The sequence below is a fragment of the Sarcophilus harrisii genome, chromosome 6, assembly GCF_902635505.1.
Source record: "Sarcophilus harrisii chromosome 6, mSarHar1.11, whole genome shotgun sequence".
NCBI classification, from domain to species: Eukaryota; Metazoa; Chordata; class Mammalia; order Dasyuromorphia; family Dasyuridae; genus Sarcophilus; species Sarcophilus harrisii.
This window is the reverse complement of record NC_045431.1, coordinates 54,026,383-54,048,590: the sequence shown is the minus strand read 5'-3', so window position 1 is coordinate 54,048,590 and position 22,208 is coordinate 54,026,383.

The following is a 22,208-nucleotide window of genomic DNA, read 5'->3' as shown; positions in this document are numbered from 1 at the left end:
CAGGTTTTACTTTTGATCCGATATTTTCTACTCAACATGATAGATATGGAAATATGTTTAGAAGAATTATACATGTTTAACTTAGAGTGGATTGTTTACTGTCAAAGAGGGGTAAAGGGAGAAGAAAAATATGGAACACAAAATTTTGCAAAGGTGAAAGTTGAAAACATTCTTTGCATGTATCTGGGGAAAAAGCTATTAAAAAGAATATTGAATACATTGGAGGCATCTCATTTCACTTTTGGATAGCTCTAATTATCATTATCATTATTATTTTTTATATTTTTTGCCTAAATCTATCTCTCTGCAACTGTGGCTCCCCATTTTATCCTCTGGCACGAAGCAGAATAAATCCAATCCATCTCTAATATCACAATGTATAAAATATGTAAAGGCAGCTATTGAACACTTCCATATTTCTCTAGGTTTATTATCATTTTTTTTCAGCTCCCCAAAAATTTACAGTTGGGCATCATATGGATAATCTTTAGTTTAAATTGTCCTTCATAAAGTGTGAAATGTTCAAACTAATCATAAAACTGTAGATGGGATTTTATCAGGGGAAATACCAGTGGTATTTTGATCTTTATTCTTGAAAACTCAGGTGTCATTAGAATTTTTGGTTGCCATATAACTTTACTAACCAGCAACTGTTATAATGGATATGGTATTGGATTTAGAGGAAAGAGAACTTGGCTTCAATTCCACCTCAGACAATTACTAGTTGTGTGACATGATCAAGTCACCCAATCTCTCTGAACCTCCATTTCTTCATTTGTAAAATGAATCCATTGCACTCAATTGCCTCCAAGATCCCTTTAAGTTCCCCATTCATGATCAATAACTTCCTTTCAATACATGTCTCTTATTTCTTGTACTTGTGCTTAACCTTATATCTATCTTCATGAAATAGAATATTATTAAATTTGCTCTAGTTCTCCAGCCTGTCAAGATGGTGTTTTTTGATTCAAACATAGCAATCTATAATTTTAGTTATCTCTTTGAATTTTATCTGACAATTTAATAGGAATGCCATCAATATTTTTGAGCAAATCTTTGAACAAGGTAGGATGAATCAGGCATTTCTAGAGCTTTCTATTAGAGATATCCTAGCAAGCTGACATTGAATTATTAAAGACCATTCTTTGGACCCAGCCTCATTCAGTTCTAAATTCTTCTGTCTTATTGTCTAGTCTTTTTTTTCTATCATGTATAGCAGGATAATATGAAAAGGCTTGTCAAATGCTTTCCTAAAATCTTCATTATCTCTGTATAGATCTTTTGATCAACAGTCTAGTTGTTATCTAAAAATAGAAAAGACTTTAGTGTAATGTGACTGATACTTGAAGAAGTCAGACGGTCTGTGATCACTGCTTCCTTTTTTAGCTATCCCACTAAATACACGTGCACATATTTTAGAATGAAACTGAAAGTCAAACTCACTAGCTCATGGTTTGTAGACTCCATTCACTTCCTCTCTCCTTTTTAGTTTGATATTTGTTCTCCACTTCTACATCTCTTCTTCCATTCTGCAGTCATTAACAGGTCACTGATATTGGCTTAGCACATTTTATCAAATAACTATTTTAATAATCTATCATGATGATGTGATTTTATTGACAGAAATTAAAAACTTGTTTTACTATTTTACTATTAATTTCAGCATGAACTTGCTAATAACCATTTTTATTCTGTATCTTATTGTGTTTTTTGAGAAAAGCAGAAAAAAGTAAGACTTTCTTTATATTAACAGATTTCACTGTTCTTTACAAAATGAGCAATCATAGTATACTCTCTTTGATTCCAGTCTTTTTCTCACTGTGACTAAAAATAAAAACTGACGCACAAAATGTCTTTGTTTTGGCCATCCTCGCCAGATTTACCTCTTCATGAACTTTTGTTTCATGATGCTATTCCACAAGACTATGCCACAATTTTGTTTTCATTCTCTATTTTCCTACCCTTCCTTTCATCTTCTGTACATGGTTTATTTATTTTATCAAAAATTATATATTATATAAATACACACATATTATTTTTCTTTTTCAAATGTATGTTTTTCAATATGTGACCCTGTGCATCCACTTTTCTTTTCATCTTAATCAAAACCATTATTCTTTTAATCTTCAGAATTTTATCCCTTCCTAGTCTGAGAATTTTGGTCCATGGCATTTTCTACCCATGGTTTCTCTTAATCCTTTGAAATTTGTTTTCTCAGAATCTAGGTAACATATCAGACTATTCCTAGTTTTCCTCACTTTTTTATTTTGAAAAGTAAGTTGAAATGATAATTTATCTCATAAGTATCTGATTAGCAATAATCTCAACAAACAGTTCTTCTTTATAGATGAAAATCAGATCCAAAATAGACATTTTCTTCTTAGTTTCTCCATTTTTAAAAAGGTTCCATCATAATTAAGACAAGTAAAACTACTTTTAGTTGTTCTGCTTTGTTCTATTCCAATGAATGTTCATATAATTGAAATTCTTTATTAATACTCTACTATTTCTTCATATCAAGATTGTGATCTGTTTTGGAAACTTCTTGTCATTTTCATCTATCTGTTCTAGGTCTTCTGTTATAATCTAATGATGAAATTATTTCTTAAAAGATGCCCACAGTAATCTTTCCTTAAATGCTTCTTCTATAGTTTCCCTGTCTGGCTCCTAGATTTCTTTATCATTATTACTTAAAATGCAATACTACTCTAATCCCTCACCTTTGCTTTTATCTATACTATACTATACTATACTATATATATATATATATATATATATATACTATATCTATTCAAATAATGTATTTAATACCAGTAATTTGGACAAAAAGGAGGTTTGCAATTTACAATTGAATTTTTCCTTGATATGTGGAAGTATTAATGTTTCATGATGTTGTCAAACTCAAAATAACAAAAAATGTATAGTATATGATATCCATTTTTGTTATTTTTTATTTTGAGTCTTTTCTATTGTTTTGAATTTTCTGCTTGGATTACGACGGTTAGTTCAACTAACTAGTTACTCAAACATTGTGCATTTATTCATGTTCAAATGTTGTGTATCTGATGTCATGGATTTTAGAGATGTCTCTATTCTTGGATGTTGTCTCCTATGAAGTTTTACTGAATTATTACTTTTGTCCTATTATTGTGAATACTCCCCTTGATATGGTGCAATATATAGTTTGTTATTTCTCTGTTTTCAGACCAAATCCTTTTAGATTGTATTTTCATAAGTCTAGTTTAAAACATCCTTTTTAGTCTTTGTTAGGTGTACCTAATTCCCTTACAAAGGAAAAATAAAAACAAAACAAAACAAAACCAAGAAATAAAAGCATTTTTAGTCATTATGATTTAAATTTACTCAGTGCTCCTTTATGTCATATCTGAGTCAACAGAAGTGCAAAATAGTTTTGTTTAGTTTTGTTAAGACTTGGTAAGATTCTCCATTATTACCTTCATTACATAATCCAAGAAGATAGAAGCTTTCTCAATCCTTTTTATTAAGTCAACAAATACCAATATTTTTTAGCAGAAAATCCACTATTAATACTTTAGAGAAATCTTGTGTTCAAAACTCTCCCCTGTTATTTATTACCTGTATGATTTTACAGTTTCAATTATCCATTCCTGTTTCCTCATCTCTGAAAAGAAGAGAATGGATTCAGTAATTTCTAGGATCCCTTCCAACTTTTGATCCGATAACTCTTTGACCAGTAACCCAAGAATAATAATGTTTCAGCAGCAATCCTTCAGTTATGAGAAAAGTGCTTTGTAAACATTAAAGCATACTCGAAATAAGTATTATTATCAATGAAATGATTTAGTAACTGTTACTGAAATAGGAGTTATTTTGATTGCACATTGATTTCCAATTAATCCATTCATGGATAGAAAGATCTTTAGATTCTTTTTTACTAAGTAGATATGACCTCCAACTACAAAACTTGCTTTTATTTTAATCAACTAATCTCATTTCCATAATAAAGACTCCTAAATATCCCACGTAATTTTACAGACACATATGTAAATTTTCTTTAATTCATTTTTGTTTTTCCTCTTCTAATGAATTTAAATCATGTAACCCATAAAAAACAAACAGTAGAATGTTTCCCCCCCTTTACCTGTTGGGGTAAACAGGTGATAGATAATTTATCCAGGAAAAATAAAAATTAAAAAAAATATTTGTTTTTTTTTTTAAGATAACTATTCCTATACTCTAGAAAGGGACTTCTAGGTGCAATTAACTCTATATCCTCCCTCAATTTTTTAAAGCAATAGACAAAAGAACATTAGACTGACCATGAACCCTACTGGAAAACAAACACAATTGTGCTGAAGAAAGAGGAGAGCTATGTTATTTATTGGAACAAATACAGGATAAAAATGAACATTGCCAATATAGGAAATAATGATCAATGCAATCTTTGACCTAATCTTATCTTCATTCTGCTTCAAATTTCAGTTAGTTTTTGATCACCATGCATGTACATTGAAACCAAGATGAGTATGAAAATAAACCAAGAGGACATAGCTTCCTTTGATGAATTAAATTTTTGAGGTCCAAAGGAAATGTACCAAAGGATCTCTGTCCTTCAAGAAAGGCAACTAAGACTAAGTTATTGGTAGTAATCTTTAAAGGATTATGGAGCACAATAGATATAAGATGAGGTAGAAAAAGAGCAAATATTATTCTACATAAAAACCAAATCAAATCAAAAACAAACAAAAAAGGAAATCAATGAAGTCTGAAAATTTTGAGCCTTTATTATTTCAAAATAAATAGAATTTCAAGCTATTTTTACTTGTTCTAAGAATCTTTCATATATAATATTTGTGACCAAAGACCCTGAAGGAGCTATAGCTAGAGGCGGTTTGTCTTTTGAAGACTCTAAACTTTAAATGAAACACAATGTGATAAAACAGCCAAAATAAATAATGGAATCTTGATGCATTTTAAGAGAAGCATTCTGATTAGAATGAGGGTCGTAACTTTAACTTTACACTTATACTTTGCTCTGAACAAGACACATTTGGAATTAAATATTCAGTTTCAGGCACCACATTTTGGAATAACAGTTACAACTTTGGGGTCCATGGGGAGAGTAAAGATGGTGAAAGGATTATAATATAAAGATTAGTTTTAAGAATAGGGATGCATAAGCTGGGGAACAATGAACTGGATTTGGATAACTGTCTTCCAGACTTAGAAGCCATTTCAATTAGAAGAGGAATCAAACTTATTCTGTTTGTCATCAGGGAGTAAAACTAGGAATAATGAGTTGAAGTTAAAAAGAAGGAAACTTTTTGCCAATTTAAGCTAATAGTTGAATAAGCTAATTTAGGAGATGCTGATTTCTTTCACAAGTTAGGTCTTCCAGCAATGTATGTAGGACAGTGTCATGTATGTGATATAAGAAATTCTCAAGAATGCAGAAGTTGAATCATCTGGCCTGAGGTACTTTGCAATTCCGATATCCTTTAATTTTGTGAAATATATGTATATTTAAATGGACTCTCAAAAAGAATGACTCATGAGGCAACTAGTTTGTGTACTGGATAGAACACCAGTCCTGAAGTCAGGAGAACCTGAGTTCAAATCTTCCCTCAGACACTTAACACTTCCTAGCTGTGACCCTAGGCAAGTCACTTAATCCCAATTGACTCAGAAAAAAAAAAAGACTCATATTTGTACCATGTTTGGAATTTTATAAAACATATTCACTACAATAAATTCATGAGAGAGGTAATACAAATATCATTCCAGCTTTATATGCAAGAAAGCTAGGGTTTAAAGTAAGACCGTGGAGCCCATTGTCCATTTGTTGAAGCCTGTGTAGTACTTCTCACAATAATGTTTGTAAATGTGCTAAATAAAATATAGAGGTTTACAAAGGGAACCAATTGTATTGTTATGCAGTTATCAAAATCTCAAAAAAAAATTAAATTCAGTACCATCAGTTTTAAGACCTGGTGCCTTAGAGTTTTTAATCCAAATTCATCCAATTAGCAAATATTCAGTCAGAGCTGCTAATGGAATTCAACTATTATGATACCAAGTCCTATGTTTTGCTTTGTTTTTTATTTTCCCTCACTATATTACCTTGCCATTATCAGGCTTTTTTGGATAGCTAATTAAATATTTATAATTTTTGAAATGAACAAAATTTCCTGTTTCATTGATATTTTTTTTTCCTTTGACATACTGTTAGAAAAAACCTCATCATCCTACAAGATCTAATTGGCCTAGTATTCTAACCCATCTCTACTCTCTATTCTCCTGATTCTCTACTCTCCACTAGAGCTATGAGCATCAAAGTCTCCATTCAAAGAGGGAGTTCATCTCAAATCAACTTTTCATTTCGTACCTGTTTGTTCAACTTTGGAACTTCTCTGACTTTTTCATTGCATCCCAGGGAGTTTGTTATTGAGAAAACCTCATCACTATGAATTGGATACCTTTCTATCCCTATCTCCCTGGCTTTCATCTTCCTTTTGTCTTAGCATAATACCCAGCACATAATAGGCACTTATTAACTGTTTCTTTACTGGCTGTTTGAAAAATCCTCAAACTTCATTTCCTTTATGAGTTAGTAAATAATCACTTTATTACCTTCTGTAATGCTATAATATATTTATTACTATTTAGAAGTTTAAATATTCCTTTGTTACTGTGGATAACCCAACTCCATCAGTGAAGACTGAATTTCAAATATTTTAATAAGGTATTTAAGACCAGTATTAAAAAGCAAGCAGAGTAAACAGTTCATCTATCAATCTAATGATGGATTCTATGAAATCTTCCTCAGAGCATAACTGTCTGTGAGGGTACATTACAAAGTACTCTTTCAAGATCCTTAAAATATTTATCACAATGACACATTGACTTTACATGTAATTTAGAATTAAATCTTACAAAAATATGAATGAAGCCCAAAATAAATCTATCTGTTCTTATCTGTTCTCTGCATCATTGTTTTGTTTCCATTTATTTTTATCATATAAAGAAATGCTTCTTTTTGGCATAAGCACCTAGTTGCATAGAGGTGTGATTTCCAGACTCAATTGTAAATTTTGCAAAATAGCATTTTCTCTGTACTGCTAATTATGAATAATCAGGATAATCTGTCAAAAATTCTTCATTTAAGCATTCTGATAATAAAAGCAAAGAGCCTTTCAAAGAAAAGTCACTGGAATTGAGAGAAGTTTATCCTGTTTTTGCTCCTGCAAAACTCAGTAACAGTCATAACTTCAATGATCATCAGCAGACCCTACTTCTCATCCCATTCTTAAATTTTCCATTCACTAATGAGCTAATTTTATTTGGATTTTTTCTGGCATTATCATCAGCAGTAAAAGCTGTCCAGACTTTCCCCTAGGTAATAATATGATATTTTAGAAAGATTACTAAATGTGAAGTTTTAGGAGCATATTGTGATACATTGGAAGGAAGAAATTTTAGTTTCAAAAGCAAAGGATGATGTATCAAATGTTAGATCAAACATTTCCTACTTGTTTGCTCTTGTTCAACTCACCCAAGGTTTTTGTTCCTGTTTCTTCACCTGTAAAATGAGAGAAATAGTGAAATCAGACGGTTTCAACGATTCTTTTTACTTTTAAATCTATATTTATCTAACCTGAGGTCAAATCTTAGCTATGTCATTTCTATGTGACTTGGCAGAGGTCATTTAATCTTTTTCTTGAATTTTATTTACCTTATTGGATAAAATGGAAATAATATTTTCACTATTGATTTCACATAATTATTTTGAGAATTAAACTAGATAATCTTTGTAAATAGGGTAGCAATATAACACAGTGGATAGAGAGCTAAACCTGGAGCCAGGAAAACTCATCTTTTTTATTTCAAATCTGACCTCAGAAACTTATTAGCTGTGTCACCCTGGGCAAGTCCCTTAATCTCATAGTTTCCTCATCTGTAAAATGAGCTGGAGAAGAAAATGTCAAAACATTCTAGTACCTTTGCCAAGAAAAGTTGTTCATGACTGACTTGATCAAACAACAACCAAAAAAATGTATGTAAAATATCCTGTAACATGTAAATTGTGATATAAATGTGACTGAGTTTTTGGATCAGGTTGCTATTTATAGCCCATCTTATTAACTGTGGAATTTTTTTTCTGACACTTTTCTTTCTTACTTCCCCCATATGTCAAATTTTAATCCCTCAATATATTTTAAATTTGCTTCTTCCTTTCTAATTCTTTAAAATAGGACCTTAATTTAGGTACTTACACATGAATTAAGTGCTTAGCCACTTCTTCTCATTGTAGCCCCACACTCCCAGATGGTTCACAGTATATTTCTTCTGCAAGGGTCTTGCCCTTATACTTTGTAAATCCCAGTTTCCTTTTATGCCAACTATTCTCATATAGTTATGCTTGAAAGATCATCTAAAATCGTCCAAATCCTATGCATTAGATACTGATCCCCATCTCCTTTTTCTCTTGTGTTCAGCCAATTTTTCCACATATTTCAAGGCTCAAGTCTTACCTTCTCGATGACATTTTCCCTGACTCATGTAACAACTACTGACATTATTTTTTCATAATTCAAATAACACGTTTAGTCCCTACTATCTGAGGGTCTTGTCATAATCCCCTAGCTGGAGTATTGGCAAGTAAGCCCATGTCTTTCGATCTGGTGTATGAAAAGTAGAATCTGGCTTTGGGGCAGATCCCTAGAACTCAGTTCTGAGCTACAATACTCGAAGCTAGTTAGTTGTCTGTCTGAACTAGATCTGTGGTCATTGAGTATGGTGAGCTCCTGGAATCTGGGGGTCCGGTGATACTTAGGGAGGGATAGGCCAGCTTGTATATATAGAAGGCTGAAGCTCCTCTTCCCATCTGTGGTGAAATCCAGCCTAGAGTAACCTCTGCTAGGAAGATAAGGACATGCAGAAGGGTTGGAGGTAAGGGTGGGGTAGGCAAAGATTTCAGTGCCTTTGACATATGAGAGGTTTTTAAATTCATGTTGAGTAATTGATTATCTTTGTGGATCCAGTAAAAATCTAAGATTTTTTTTTTAACTGCCCTGCTTACTCTGTCAAGCAATTTGTGAACCAGGTTATTGAAAAATAAACAAACATTTATTGAAATGAATACATACGTTTAATCAAACATGACTTCATGCCATAATATTTTCTCATTTAGATATTTTTATTTAAAATATAATTTTCTGAATTTCAAAAACAGTGTTTATGTGCCTCAGGGTCCAGTGATAAAAATAAACAGCTTATGAAAATACATAGGCAGGAAATAAATTGTCAGGATACATTTCTTATGTAACAGAGAGGGAAAACTCCCTCTTGTACAAATACTATAAATAATGTAACTGACATGTATTAAATCCCTTATTGAAATGTAGATCATTGTTATATTATAATCAGTCATATATCGATTTTGAGATTCAAACCTAGAGCATTGATTTTCATTCCCTGTGAATTTCTCTTGGTATGTTGTAGCTCATCAATATTTGAGGTATTATATACACTAAGATATCTCTCCCTTTTACTTTGTGAAGGCTCTTTTGGTACTCTAGCTGTTTCATGCTTTGTGATCACACAGACTGCAATCAGCCATGCTTCTAAGACCTTTGAAAGATCTTTCCAATTACTTCTAATCAGTTTGATAACCCTTTGTGGGTAATTGGAGAGTGCTGCCTTTTTCAGACTTATTCATTTGTGATCTGGGAGTCTTTCATGAAAATTGTAAAGGAAGATAACACAAAAAGAGCAACCCATATTTTCTTCAAGACTTCTCATTTTCTCCTGCTTACTGAAATTCTCTTCCAGTCATCAGATTTAAATATAGTCCTAGGCTCTGTTATAAACTACAGTATTACAAAGCCCAGGTAGAGACAGGGAAGATTTAATTGATATATAAACTTCTAGGAGGAAAATTAACATAATGAAAATAGTATTCCTAATTATTTAAATCCTTTTTGGTATTGTTGGAGTTGTCCTACTAATTCTGTTCTCTCCAATTTAATTTAAATCAACAAATCTTTAGGCAGCCCTTATTATATTCACTGAGTTAGACCCAAAAGACAAAAATGAAAAGAAAAGAATAGTCAGCTCAGCCTGTCAGCCTTTAAGGAGTCAAAAGTATCCAGGGAGTACACATTATATATATATATATATATATATATATATATATATATATATACACACATACATACACATGATATATATATATACACATACATACATATACAGATACATAAATATATACATACATATATAGGTACATACACACACACATATATATATATATATATATATATATATATATATAACATGCATATATGTATATTTATATATAAAATATAAAATAGAATATAATAGAAGAAAAGTTAAAAGGTTTATTTTATAATTACTCTAGGAAAATCTAAGAATTTTCAGGTGGAAGAAAGACAGATAGAAGGGCTTCATGGAAGAAGTGGCAGTTTTGATAAGTAACTTAATTATCACAATAAAAATTATTTTTACTTTCAAATAATTCTCTAAAAGAGTTTCAACATTATGTTGAAAATATCTCTGAAGCTGTTCCTCATTAAAATGTGAGCAAATAGAACAATTTCTTTTTTCTCTTTTTCTTCCACAATGAACTTATAATTCAGCTCAGAAGTGATTTTATATATATATATATATATATATATCTAGTACTTCCAGAATTTCTTCAATGAATAGATAAATGAATATCATGTTCATATGTTGAGAAATAACAATATAGAAATTCAAACTGAAAAGATTAGTGATCCTTTACTCAACAATGAAAGCCTAGTAACTTTTCTGAATGCTTGAAAAATCTATTTGCATTATTTTTACAGGTTTTCTGAAATGTTTCTTTCAAGTTTTACTTATGTATTGTTAAACATTGTAATTATTTTCAATGCACTTATTCTCCTAAAAAGGAAAACTACTCAAACTAAACTGATGAGTTCACTCATCAGTGTATACTACATTTCACATCTCTTTTTGAAAGGAGGCAGTTGCATACCCTTGTCTCTATTATAGAGATAAAAGATTATTATAGGAACACAATGTTCATTTTCATCTTATATTTCTTTTATCTATTTTGATAGTTATTTAATAGATAAAAATATTTATTTATTTTCTGTGCCCTACAGAACTAATGTTGGTGAAACAAAATAAGCATGTTTTTAAAAGGAAAGAAACAGTCCCTTCCTTCAAGAAGTTTCCATTCTGATGGGAAAACCACACATATAAACAAAGGGATGAACAGGGAATGACATTTTTTTTCTGTGTTTATTGTCTGAATACCTATCTTGCAAAAAGTCCCGGTGAAGAGTAACTTGTTGCTTAAGTAATTATTGAACAAACTAGTGAAAAGCACTATAATATTTATATTTCCCTTATTGATTTTCACAGTCTTTTGCTCAGTTCTGTATTAATGGTTAGTTCATATATTTTAAACAGATAAAATAGAAAAAAAATTACTGACAAACCTAGAATATTTGATGTGCAGGGAAAAGCTGTTCTCTAAAACATATCACCAAAATAATATGACCCATAAAATTGAAATGATACAGAATTAGTCATGGACAGCTTATACCCTTTAAGTTCCTATCCTCAAATCTTTTCTTTTCTCTTTTAAATGGAACTCATTGACATAACTCAAAGCTAAAATCAAACCAAAAATATCTTATACAATATCTAATGTACATGAACATCACATAGTTAAATAACTTCAGATAAACACATAGTACAGGTCCTTTAATAAATGGAATATTTCTTCAATCGTATCAAAATGATATTTCAACTTGTTAAAAGTAAATTTAGTAATACATGTCAATGAACAATAGCTACTGAAGACTGAATTTGAATTCAGAGATCTTATTGAACTGAACTTATAATTATTTTGATTCCCTTCAGTCCAGAGATATAGAGAGCATATGGCAACCAGGGAAGAAGCTGTACTAAATATATTAAGAAATTACTTATGGATATTTTAAAATTAAAGCGAAATGTAAAGAACACATTTGAATCAATTAACACTTATAAAACACCAGTCTTAGAATATGAACATTCATCTGGAAAGTATCCTCACAAAAGATTCAAACAATATTAATAAAACCATAATGCATCTTTTTATAGTAGCTCTGGGAAAAAATAAATAGATGAATTTTCTGAATCTATTGAATAATTATTAAATTGAACAAAAATTATATCACTAATACTGTTACAATAATGACAATGAAATATAACATAAAAAACAAAAAAAAATGGGGCATAATCAAAAATACACAAAATTAGTTATATTTTATACTAATAAAGGAAAGTAGAAAATTAGCTCATAGATAAAATTTAGAAACTAAAAAAAATGAAAGTGTAAATGAACATCATAAAAAAAAATCAGATATTTTGAATGAATGAATTAATGGAAAATAATTTAACTAAGTATTTATTATTCTTCAGATACTGTGCTAAGCACTAGGGATACATATTTTAAAAGTTTATTGTCTGAATACCTAAAGCATAGTGGAGTGATATTTGAGAGGGGTAATTTGGTCTGGAAAGAAACAGGTATATGGGGTGATTTGTGTCATAAAAGGAATTGTCAGGTCCAGTTATGAGAAAAGGGTGGAACTCAATACGTTGCAAAATCAGGAGTTAATGAACTCTATTGGCTGTGGACTAGAGCAAGACAAGAAAAAGAAACTGAGGTAGAGAGAAACATATTTATTCCTTATTGAAAATAGTATTTACTTAGAGAATCTAAAATTTAAATGGAAAATATTAATAACTTCATCAAAGTGGTAGGATGTTAAGTAAAACCACATCAATAAACAATTTTTCTGTATATGATGGATAAATGGTAGTAGAAAGAATTAGAATGATAAATTTAAATTAGATAAATTTATCATTACAATGATAAATTTTATAGATGGTCCTTTATGTAAATTTGAGTCTAGTATAAGAAGGCAAAAAGACTACACAAACCAGCCTTCCACTTTCAGCAAGCAGTAAGTTTGGATAGTCATTGTGCAGTCCCCAACAGGGTTTTCTGTTCTAGGCAATGAAAGTGCTCTGATGCAGTTTCAAAGCTAGACAGGGGATAGTATTATCTAGATCTTTTTGAGAGGTGTGGAAAATCTATAGAATACCATACTCACCTTATGTAATATGTATCTGCATAGAATTTATAAAATACTTATAACTGAACCTTCTTAGACACACACACAAAACTATTTGAAAACAAACAAAGTCACATTGATATAAATACATATCTAAATTGTTAGAACACATATTTCTCCCTGGGTAGGCCAAATTAAAAATATAAAATATTATTTTCTATATTAGTTTACTTATTCAATGCCAAAACTATAAAACTTCAGAAAGGTTACTTTAAAGAAATAGAAAAAAAAGTAATTGATTTAAAGAAATAAAATGTTTAAAATCCTGAAGGATATTGATTAAAAATAAAAAGTGGGCAAGAAGAGAGCTTAGTGGCATCATATCTCAAACCTGTTGTGTTAACAACAGGACAATTATCAAAATAATTTGGTACTGACAAAAATAAACAAACAAAGAAAAAAAAACTCAATTATTAGAACAGATTAGTCAAATAATATTCAATAGAGCTAACAAGCACCGTGCCCTAGTGTTTGATAAAGTTTATGATTGTAGTTCAAATTCACTTTTTGAAAAAAAATTCTGAGCAAGTAGTCTGACAGAAACAAGATGTACATTTTTGCTTCATATAATTGCTAGGACTTAAAGAGTGGCTCCATGGATTAATTATAAAACTAAGGAATAAAGTGACTTTTAGGTGTATAGATGGGGGTAATGGTTGTAATCAAAGAAAGGCTACAGAAAAATACAGAAGGTAAAAATGTGTATTTTTTCTATAAAATTAAAGTTTTTGTACAAATGGAATCAATGTGACTAAAGTTAGAAGCTAAGGAAGCAACTAAAGTGTCAGTTAAGTGATATTGTAGATAGATTGCTGGGCATGGAGTGAGGAATACTCACATCCCTGACTTCAAATATGGCCTGAGACACTTATTTGTTTTGTGATCCTTAACAAGTCTTTTTTTTTGCCCTTAATTCTGTTTTTCTGTTTCCTCAATTGGAAGAGGACATGGAAAAAGAAATGGCAAATCACCCTAGTTTCTTTGTCAATAAAATCCTAAATGGGGTCATGAAGAGTTTTATTGAAAATTACTGAACAACAGTAGGCAATTAGGAAATTTTTGCGGCAATTTTCTCTGATAAATATCTCATTTCTAAGATAATTAGGGAACTGATTAAACTTTATAAAAACAAAATGTTGTCCCCAATTGATTATGAAAGGATAGAAATGAGCAGCTTTTTTTTTTTTGTTTGTTTGTTTATTTTGTTTTGTTTGGTTTGGGTTTTTTTTGGAGAAATATGTAAGCCATATGAGGAGAAAAAAAAACTGTCATTAATAACTAATGAAATTTGGATTAAAGCAAACAATTTGGTTCTATCTCATATTCATCGGATTGACAAAGTTGACAAAAAAAAGGGAAAACAAGGCTATGAGAAAATAGGTGAATTTACACACTATTACTGGAGTTTGAAATGATATTCTAGAAATCAATTGGAACCATATGCTTAGTCTTCCTAAACTTGCATACCTTGTGCACTACTATGCTCCACAGAGATAAAAAGAAGAGACAAATAGCCCACATATAATAATAACTGTTTTTGTGGTGGCAAAGAGCTGGAAATTATAGATTAGTCATTAATTAGAGAATGAGTAGAACATTCTTGTGAACATAATGGAATATTACTATATTTTAGAGATGATTAAGTTAGTGGTTTCAAAGAAACATGGAAAGGTTTTTATGAGCAGATAGACAATGAAGTGAGCAGAATGAGAACAATTTATGCATTAACAACATTGTACAGACAATCTCAAGAGATTTAAAATCAACAGAATTATCAATTACAATTCCAGTGTACTGGTGATGAAGCATATTCATATATGTGTGAGTGTGTTTTGTGTGTAAAAATATAAATTTTATATATGTGTGTATAAATATATGAAACATACATATGTAAGTATGTACATATATTTACATATTTCTAGGACACGATCAATTAGTTTTTTTTTCCTTGCTTGCCTATGCATATTTATAACAGTGTGCTTTTTTTGTTTTGTTCTTGAGTTGCTGTTGTTGTTTAGTATAAAAATGCATGTAAAAGCTGTTTAAGATATGTCAAAATGTCCTAACTTCAATAAAAATTAAAGTAAAAAACAAAAAAGAAAATGACAGAACTCAATTGAAAGAAACTTTCATAGTTGACTAGGAAATCAAATCATTAAATATAATATTTTTAAAGAAAATCAGAAACAAGATATTTGCTTTCCTACAATATAAAAATATTAATAATAGTTGTCATCAATCTAATTATTTCCAAGTGTTCCCTGAGAAGTTAAATTCTTACTCTTAACTTTCAGGGATACTTGATAATTTACTTGTGTACCATATTTATTCTATTTATTTTTTAGAAATCAATATTCTTTATACATTTCATTCATTTGCATTAGAGATTCTTCTGTTTATTTATTTATTTTTACTGAAATGAATTCTTTGCAAGTGTTGAGTAGTATCTCTTAATCAAAATTTTAAACAAGACTGAACTTTGAGAAAATCACATATCCAGTACTAGTGTACAATATCATTCAAATGAAAAATTTGAATTGTATCAACCTGCTTTATATCTTAATAATTCACACTCTGCTTTTCTTTTACAAAAATAAAAATTGGAAGCTTTATTAGTTTTTACTTTTTCTAAATGAAATGTTTTATTCCCCATATAGAAAATAAATGTTATTTGTATTTCATGTGCTAATTAAAAAGTCATTTATTGAGGCATTTTATTTCTAAATAAGTAGGTCTAATACTACATTCTTTATTCTATTAAATATGATGCACAATCCTAGCAGAACAATGTTGGGCAATTTACTTCTTCTTTTTTAATCTTTACAAAACTGTGTTAATTCAATGAGAGGCATTATAGTATAATGGACAGATTTATTATTCTGGCATCCTGGTGTACATCTAAGAAGAGGGCATTGATTCTTGAAGATGTCATTTAAGACTCGTCTCTGATATTTACTAGATATATGATATAGGAAAATATCTGATCCTTGGAAGATGTTCTCTGTATTCTCTTAATTTCTCTGAACTTCAGGAAACTCTAATACTATGCACCACATAAGGTTTGTGACTGACCTTCACAGTCCAACTTCTGGGAAAAGCTTTTCATGTTATCTGACTTCCCTTCCTCACATACTATTCTTTTATGAAGCACTTCCCTCCAACTTAGCACTAGGTATTAAAACCACTCTCTGGGAAGTTAACAATGAACTCAACTCATGAATGTCTTGGCTTTTTCTCCAACTTCATTTTTCTCAGTTTCTTTAAAGCTTTTGACATTGTTGACAACCTGTCCCCTCCAATAAATCTTCTCCTCCTTGAGTTTTAGTAACTTTGATCTCTATTGTTTCACTTTCAACCTGTTTTATAGAGGACACTCCCATAATAACAACATTTTAAAAGTCCTTGATTTACTTACATCCTTAACAAAAGAGAAAAAAATCAGTTGGTTAGATCAGTTTCAGGAATCATTCAATTATGTAAAAAATAAATAAATGGTAAATTTGTAAAGCCTATGTTTACTATTTTCTTGAATACAACCAATGTATAAACTTGTTTATCTCATTAGTTTTAAATATTGCTTCTTATGGCTTGGATGTACCCAAAATTCTTATCTTCTTAAAAGTACAGTTCAAGTACCAGCAATTCTATAATTTCCTACTGTTCTCCTCAGTTGTTAAAGTTTTGTACCTGATGAATGAACTTTTTATTACTTTTTTTTATATGATGCTAATCAACATAAGTGTTACATCACACTTGTGAAATAAAAGCTCCTTGAGAGTATGGATTTATTTTAATATTTGTTTCCAGTACTGTGATGACTTCCTTCATATAGGGAGAGTGATTAAAGACTAGACTTGTTATGTTAATAATATAGGGAAATTATGAATAAGGATACTCTCTGTATCAGTATAGGGCAAAGACTTCTCTGCATATTATAGCCTTATAGAGTTGACTAGAACACTAAGAAGCTAAGAGATTTGCTCAAATAATAATGCCTTTATATGTCTAAACCCATATTTTTACCTAGCTCAACAGATGCTATTCCACACGGTTTGACATATGCCTTATTGCACATAATAGTTCAGTACTTAAGGTGATCTTTGATTGAACTGAATAATTTTGAGTCATACTTCCTAAGAAATACTCCTAGGAAAAACAACTAACACTTAATTATTTACAATTTTTTAAAGTAATCAATATAATATAAATTCTTATTTCTAGCGTTAAAAAATGTTTCATGTTATGAAATTATTGTTAAAATTAAATCATATGTTATAAAAACAATAATTTTAGTGTGTTATCAAAACAAATTTTGGAGTTTCCAATTAAACTTCATATTTACACAGAGAAATGTAGACACCCAATCCTTGCTATATGAAGCAGAGTGATTTAGTGAATAGAACAATTGACCACAGTTGGAATTTTGGTTCTGCTTCTAGTTAATAGTGTCACCTGGGGCAAATCAGTGCAGAGTAGACACTTAATAAATGTTAAATGATCCACTGACTAATCCAAATCATTAAACTCATTTGGCTCTTGTTTTCTTATCTATAAAATAATAGTATTAATACTTCCCTTATCTATCTCACATTGTTTTGGCAATGACTGTGTTCTATGACCTGTTATTACCTATCAATACAACAATTTATATAATAACTTCAAAACACTTCTTTCACAAAGTCCTTTTTAAAAAACCTAAACTAATTAAATATTTTAAATAAGATAAAGTTTAGAATTCTATGTGGAAAAGAGTAATGACTTCATGAATCAAAAAAAAATCAGTATATAAAGGTTTACATTTTCTCTCAGGATTTTATCATTTACATTTTCTAAGCTTATAAATTATTATGACAAAGGCCATAACTTTATTCTGTTGGGTAGTTTTTATCAGTTCTTAAGCCAAGTTTTAAAAATACAAAATATTTTTAGGGGTACACAGAATAACAGTGGTTTTCCTTTTAGACTTTTACAATTGCATTTTAATTAACCAACAAATAATAAATTATATCTTGTTTTTAAAGTGTTTTTTCTAATTCTGCAAATTAACCTTTTATGCTAGGATCAGGATTTTTTCTCCAGTACTAGCTTCATCAGCATAACTAACTCTTGCTTGGTTGTCAGGAAAATGGTGAGTCTTCCCATAGGTAATTACTCCCTACCATGGTGGTTAAGGTTTTTGATCATTTAGATATTTTAAAAAATGATCCTCAATTAGAATTCCTGTAATTGTTTTCAATACCATCTGTTTGTTTCAAAAACTAATCAAGCCCAGGGCATTTTGCATTTCTCTTCATACTCAGAAGGAGACAGGATTCTTGAGTGGTGGAGAAAATGTTGAAGCTGACACAATTTTCCATTTTTGTGTAAAGGATAGAATCTGTGCTAGAGTCTTGAGAGACAGACAATCAGACAGAGAAACATAGAAACAGAAACAAACAGGCAGACACATACACACAAATTGATATTCAAATAGAGAAATGTGGTTCAATAGACACTCCAGAAGAGACATGTTGAAAAAAGCAGCAAGCATGTGGGGAGACCAGCTTTTTAAAATATCTCTAATTTCCAGCTTATCTCTTCAAAAAGTACAAAAATGAGCCTTCTTGGGTAAGATTGAGTTCTCTGTCATGATTTCAGTTGAAATAGCTTTAGCTCCCAGCTAAAAAAATCATTCAGTTACATATTCATTATTATATTCTAATTTTGACAATTTATCAGATTTCTCTTTACTATTTGTTTGGTTAATTGGGTTAACTTGCTATTTGCTATTTGTGATAATCTTTTATATAATTGGTGTTTGGTATGAAAGAGCTAAACAGACAAATGTAAAGTAAGGAATATCCTCATCATTAAGAGCAATTGGGAGCAATTTTCCTTATGAATACTACTTATGCCCCACAGGCTACCAATTTGAGAAGGCAGATGGAAATTATTCTTTCCTCATATCTCTTTTGGAAATAATTGTTGAAGAAATACACTTTTACATGTACCCTTTTCCTACTCTCTTCAAGGAAGAATTCTCAGTTTCCCTTGGAAAGAGGTCATCTACATTCCAGGGTTATCTATCTATATGATCCCTGAGCCACAATTATATATTTAGGCCACATAGACATACTGATCTTACAATTATTGATATTTAACACAAATAAATGAAAGTGTTATTATAACTGACCTTCAGGTCAAACATCATTATTTTAAAGCAAAAGTTGTAGTGTTCTCTTCTTTTGTATAATGTGATGGTTCTCTGGGAGCAGGTTTCTTGGGGAGGTTTTCTGGAGGCAGTCTTCGTTTCAGTTCAAAGTAATAATCACTTCAAATACAGCCAAGAGTTAAAATCTAATCTTTTATTGTCTCTTCCAAATTCCAAAGCCCAGTTAGCTTTCTTTGATTCCGAGAGCTCTCGTTGCTAGCCTTTTGCCTCTGCCAGCTGCTGCCTTTAGCTCAACCCCAACTCCTGGCAATCTTCCGAACTGGCTAACTCCACTGACTCAGCTCCTTTTTATGCTCTTTTAGAGATGTAGATTCAAAGGTTGACTCCTCCTCTAAGATTGGCATTATAGGAGGTATAAACTTAGATATCTCCTGACTTGTGAACTCCAATGTGTGAGCCAATGTGTGAACTCTCAAAGTTGTAAACACAAGCATTGCTTCTATCCATTCCATCGAGTTAACACTAGGATTCTAACAAAAAGCCATTGTATAATTCTAAGAATAAATATCTAAGAAAATTTGAGGAAGATCCAATAATAGGAAAACCCACTGAAAATCTTAACCTTTGTGTCATTTCTGGGGCTATTTCATTATTGATCCAGTCTTGCTTCTTGAAGTGACTATTGCACTCTTAATTTTGTCATAGATCACTGTTTCTTGTATCCATCCCTCTGCTCAATAACAGAATAATTCAGAAGATTATATACTCAATTTTTGTAATGAAACCTAACTCTTTTAATGATAGGAGGAATGTTCTCTCTGAGATTAAAAATAGTAAAATTAACACTCATTTATCACACCCATTATATAGACAAGCTAAATGTTCTGCATAATATAATTCTCAATAGTTCTCAATAGTTCAAATGAGAACTTTCACTAATGAAAAAAACTAGTTTATGGATATCTAGCCCTTTATGGTTAATAAACTTCTTCAATAACATGATTTAATTTGCTCCTCACATCATGATCAACTTTTTTTTAGAGATAATTACCTGAAGCAAATAAATACTGGAGACAGGATTGGAATCGAAATTTTGCTGACTTCTAAATCATTTGATTTTTCAGGTTTGTTATTGTTGATACTGCGTATCTTATGCACTATCAGATAACTTTGTTTTGTTTGTCTTACCCTGTTTCAGAAGGCACTCGATTAAATTTTCTACCTTCTGTTCTAAGCTATTGATTAATCTTATTTTTTCCCTTCAATTGTTTCAATTTCACTTTCCCCCCCATTTTTCCAAACTACTCTTGAGGTATTTGTGAAAAAGCCATTTTTTTTTATTCACACTGCCCCCCGATATGTCCCTGAAGTTTTATTTGTTTTTATATGTTACTGCTGCTTTCTTCCAATTTAACTTCCTGGCATTCTGTCTGTCCCATCTTCTTAATATTAAAAAACAAAACAAAACAAAAAAAAAAAAACACGCGTGCACAATTTGTCTTTTGAGGGAATTTGATATCTAATGGTTTCAGGTTCTTTGCTCTAGAGAATAGACTGGATCCTTGTACTTGAAAGCTTCAGGTCTCATTTATGATGGAACAAGATGATTTTATATTCTACCTGGTGTGTTCCCACTCAGTGTTACCAAAAGTTTCTTGAATCATACTGACTTGGGTGGAGCAACTTACACTTAATTATCTTTAGTTCTATAGACCATCCTTTCATCTAGTGCCCTTTGAAAACTTTTCTAAGGAATTTGTTTCTAAGGGGAATTAGCTTCTTTTAAGTTCTTTCATGTTACTAACTTAACTAGCAAATTAACTTTTGACCTATCTTGTACATTATTACATTACAGGACATTTTGACTATTAATAGAGGAATAAGCCCTTAATTTCTGCCAATATGATCAAAGTATACGTCTTTTTTGCCATATACAAGTAGTAAAAGCAGCATTTTTAGATTATTGTGATGTGAAGATGCCACAAAATTATGAATTATTATAATTCTGATGGGTTAATCTAAATCTCAGTCAATCTTGTGCCTGGATCTCAGATACTCATTGAATATTCTAATGAAGTAGATCATGGTGCAAAAATAGCTTCTTATACCAAGTACTTCTTGTTCATATCTTCTAAATCTTACACAAATGATAAAAGCTAAAATATAATATTTATTGTATTTTATATATATATATATATATATATATATATATATATATATATAATCTCATTTGATCTTCAACAAATCCTATGAGATGGATGTGATTATTGTCCCATAACATTTTAAGGGAATAGACTGAGAGATGCTCAGTAACTTTTCTAGTAACACATAGTGAACAGTCTTCTAAATCTTTAAATCGTTCATAGCTCCTAATGAAACACATCTAATTGTCATCCAATAATCCTTTTTTTCCTTTATTTACTTATTTTTTACATTCAATCTTACATTCTAGCTATATGACTGATATATTTCTCTTTTCATTCTATAATTTGTTTTATAGAAATTCTTATAGATATATTAAATCATGGATCCAACAAGAACCTTTCCATTTTCCATTGTTCAACATCTACCTTTATAGCAAGAATTCAGATTTAAGCATATGATCTTTTACCTTTTTTAGCCTGTGTTTTCTTTCACAACATGACTAATATGTAAAAGTTTTGCATGAATGCATAAGTATAATTTACATCAAATTTCTTGCTTTCTTAGAAAGGGGAAAGAATAGGAACAAGGGAGAGAATTTTGAACTCAAAATTTTAAAAATAACGTCACAAATTATTTTACATGTAATTAGAAATTAGCACACATAAAATCAACAGAAACTATAAAGTATTACAATGAAGAGATTTTATGGTAAGTAGAGCTAGAAGCTATAAAGT